Here is a 4,336-nt window from a genome sequence, read left to right as displayed (position 1 = left end):
TCTCACTGTCCGTTTCTTAAGTTGAAGTCAAGTTTTGTAGAACCCTTAAGCGTTTACCTTTTTGATCAATGTTAGACTCTTCATTCAGTTAAGCTTACCTGGATTTTCTTGAATGAAGTCAGACCTGCAGCACTGGTACCACCCTGCTGCCATTACTTAATAGCCGGCCGAAGTGGCCGTGCGGTTAAAGGCGCTGCAGTCTGGAACCGCAAGACCGCTACGGTCGCAGGTTCGAATCCTGCCTCGGGCATGGATGTTTGTGATGTCCTTAGGTTAGTTAGGTTCAACTAGTTCTAAGTTCTAGGGGACTAATGACCTCAGCAGTTGAGTCCCATAGTGCTCAGAGGCATTTGAACCATTTTACTTAATAATTACAAAAAACCATGGGTTTAAGATTAAAATACGCGTTAAACAATGTTTCTTCCACGATCCCAAGCCCCATCAATGTCATCTTTTCGGTTTCTGATGGCATCAAACTGCAGCTGAACTAAGGTATGTGACTATGATTGCGAAATAACTATGACCCTCCTTAGCTCTGGATGGCTTTTAACACTCACGTGCATAATCAAAGAAAAAAAATAGGACAAAGGCGAGTTTGTACTCAAATGGGGTAAATCGTTCCCTTTCATCATGCGTGGAATAAATGTCTCGTCCTATTATTTTGTTTACCTTACCAAGGGCAGGATGTTCACATCTTCAATATTCGATAGTGAGAGGTTCCATGCCCTCTTTTGCATATCTCCTCTAATTTTCATCCATTTTATTAATGTTCTATGTCATTGCACGGTAGTAACAGACCGAATAAGGTTATTGTAATGAGAGTATTTGTGCTGAGAGCTCAAAAAATATTTTTCGCTTGATTCCTATACATGTTGCGAGGCAAGCATCGGAGGACGCGGCACACGGCATTTCCGGTTGGGGGCTGTACTTCCCTGAATTCTGAGGGGTTCGTACAATAGGCTTAACTGCCTGGTGGAACGACTGACGTCGGTCGAGTTTCCCTATTGTGTGCAGGGCCAAACGACCTGCGAGACGTCTGAGTGTCGCCGCAGTTTATGTGTTTGCCGTTCCGGCGCGTCTGGAACGAAGATTCCTGGCACCAACTGACTGCAGTGTCCTCTTGATTCTGAGAATACTTGTGGACCATGAACTGCTAGGTGCAACTGTCTGGCGCCGGATGGCCAGTAGCCTAGGCAGGTTATTTTCGTAGCCGGTCAAACGGCAGGTTCAGTGCCCTCAGCTGAATAGCAGAGGCATGATTGGTCAACTTAAACTGAGGCTAGTTGACGTCATAATGCCCTGCTCGAAATTGGAGGGAACAGTCGCTACTGGCGCGAATGATGTTCCGAGACAGTGTGAGGGAAGTTTGGAATCAGAACTGAATGCTGATTCGCAGTTTTCGAGGAGAGTAGAGAGTAGAGCAATGGTGTCTATGCTCTTGCGTTGCGTGGGCAGGGGATTCGGGATCTGATCTTTCTCGGAGTCGGACGGTCTTGCGACTTGGTCGCTCTTTTTCGGAAGAACTTAGAATTCTTCAAATGGTTCAAATGGCTCTGAGCACTATGGGACTCAACTGCTGAGGTCATTAGTCCCCTAGAACTTAGAACTAGTTAAACCTAACTAACCTAAGGACATCACAAACATCCATGCCCGAGGCAGGATTCGAACCTGCGACCGTAGCGGTCTTGCGGTTCCAGACTGCAGCGCCTTTAACCGCACGGCCACTTCGGCCGGATAGAATTCTTCAGACAGCCTTCTAGGCCAGGGGTTGACACAGAGTTGCTGCACGGCAGAAGTCTAGTCGGCGCCTACATCATCAGGACGCTGCCTACCGACGACGTACTGCAGATTTCAGTGCTGGTACACTATTTTGCGGCTCCGGCATTGTAGGGCCTTATCAGTTTTATAATGAATCCTTCAGCAGCACCAGAGCTCGCTTTGCTGCAAGTCCACCTTGCTTGGTTCTCCATGTGATCCCATTTGAGCTCTCACTACTAATTGGGATACTGCTATATAGTCGGGAGATTGATTCATTAGGACCTCCAGTCATTATTGTCAATCTATTGCATCACAGAGAGCAGGAGCCCCTTTTCCTCAAGCCAACTCTTATTCACATAATATTTCAGTATACCCTATCCTTTAACCTAATGTTTGTGTCGATAATCATGTGCATTTATGTTCTGATGTATAATAAATCTCATTGTAATATTTAATCTGCATATCATTTTGTAGATATATGCAGAATCTCATTTCCTGTTGTTTATTATAATAAATTTATCTTTTTTTTATCTGAATACATTACGATTTTTATTAAATTATTGTGAATGTGCACTCCTTACTTTACCAACTAGCAGGGTCCACCATCATTTCCTCCCGTTACCGTTGTGCGCATAATTAATTAGGTGGTAGATAAGGAAGGGATCGAGTGCATGTCACTTTCTCATGCAAAATTCTTCTGAATTAAAGAGGTACAAACTCTTCTCCACCCCGGCACGTCGCAATAGAAGTTAACGAACAAAAATGCAACTACAGATTTACAACAACATATCATTCAAACATTCATGGTGTATGCAGAATGATGAACCAGAAGTAAAACTGAGTGACTACGAATAGCGCTACTTCAGTTATCAGAAACCGTGATAAATAAAATTCTTAAACTGTGCTATTGCTGGATACTTTAAAACAATTTTGCCAGTTTACATGGTCTTTTCAACTACAAGGTGGAAATAATAGATGCTTAAATGTATCAGCCGTAGAACTTAAACATGGCGTTCCTATTTATTTCACTGTTATACCTGCTGGTTTATTTCTTTCTGTTCCCACGATTAACATTCGGTAATTAATCTTTCGTTCTGCAGCAGACTGTATGGTGGTATTAGGAGAATAAAACCGGGCTCATCTCTTTCGTTGGCAATGCTCTTACCAGCTCGGTTATCCAAGTACGCCTAACAGACCACCACATAATTTCAGTCTTGTAGTTCGCTCTACAAATTACACGTAGCCTCTCTTCTATATTTTCGTAACAGCAGGCGAGGAAAGACACTGTAGAGCCCACGCGTTTTCATAGGAGTACACACTGTTAACTGTGTTGACAGATCGACGGATACGTGGTAAGTCATACCGGAATTCTAGTCCCAACCCTTATCTGCGCGACATCAATCTGTTAGTTCAGAGCCGGCCGTGGTGGCCAAGCGGTTAAAGGCGCTACAGTCTGGAACCGCGCGGCCGCTACGGTTGCAGGTTCGAATCCTGCCTCGGGCATGGATGTGTGTGATGTCCTTAGGTTAGTTAGGTTTAAGTAGTTCTAAGTTCTAGGAGACTGATGACCTTAGAAGTTAAGTCCCATAGTGCTCAGAGCCATTTGAACCATTTTTGTTAGTTCAGAACTGTACGCAAGAGAGCTCCCGTTGTGTTGGGAAAGAAGGAGATAGATACTTACAGGCGAACGACTGTGGTTAGAAGTGAGGGGTATCTACATTGTTCAGGTGTACAGAGCATTAATGAAAGTGTTTTAGAAACGCGATGTGGCAGCCAATTGTAATGTACTCGCAAGTTCCATGCTTAGAGTTACTCTCTAGAAGAGAACAACGGACGTACTCTAGAGTTTGTATGTCGATGGAAGGTATTTGAAATGAGGCAGCGGGCCAAATGGGGAAAGGTGGGACCACCGTGAAACTAAATCAGAATCAGTGGAAAGGAACACAATTCTGCCCTACCAAATACTGTATGAATCCTAAACCTTGGCATTTGCTTTCCATCTTTCAATAATTTTATTAAATATGTTAATGCTTTAAAGGTGAAGAAGTGATATTTCTGTCAGTTTTACCTATAAAAGGTTTTCCTGCCAGTTGGAGCGCAGATCATACGTATAAATGTTGTTCAAATTAAATATACTATGCTATAACCTTTTAATATTGTTAGTGGAAACGCTCTAAACGGATAAAACGCTGGACCCATACTTTTGCCATAGGATCTACATGTACTGGATGTATGACTATTATAGATAGAATTGAAAGGGGAAAGTAGAAGACAGTGAAGCAAGCAAATGGCTGGTTCAAATGGCTCTGAGCACTATGGGACTTAACATCTATGGTCACCAGTCCCCTAGAACTTAGAACTACTTAAACCTAACTAACCTAAGGACAGCACACAACACCCAGTCATCACGAGGCAGAGAAAATCCCTGACCCCGCCGGGAATCGAACCCGGGAACCCGGGCGTGGGAAGCGAGAACGCTACCGCACGACCACGAGCTGCGGACAGCAAGCAAATAATCGCAATAAACATAGGTCTGAAAATTAATTGTTTGCTTGATACGACGTGTTACAACTGAATA

This window comes from Schistocerca nitens, chromosome 8, assembly GCF_023898315.1.
Source record: "Schistocerca nitens isolate TAMUIC-IGC-003100 chromosome 8, iqSchNite1.1, whole genome shotgun sequence".
Classification (NCBI taxonomy): domain Eukaryota; kingdom Metazoa; phylum Arthropoda; class Insecta; order Orthoptera; family Acrididae; genus Schistocerca; species Schistocerca nitens.
Note: the sequence above shows the minus strand (reverse complement) of the source record.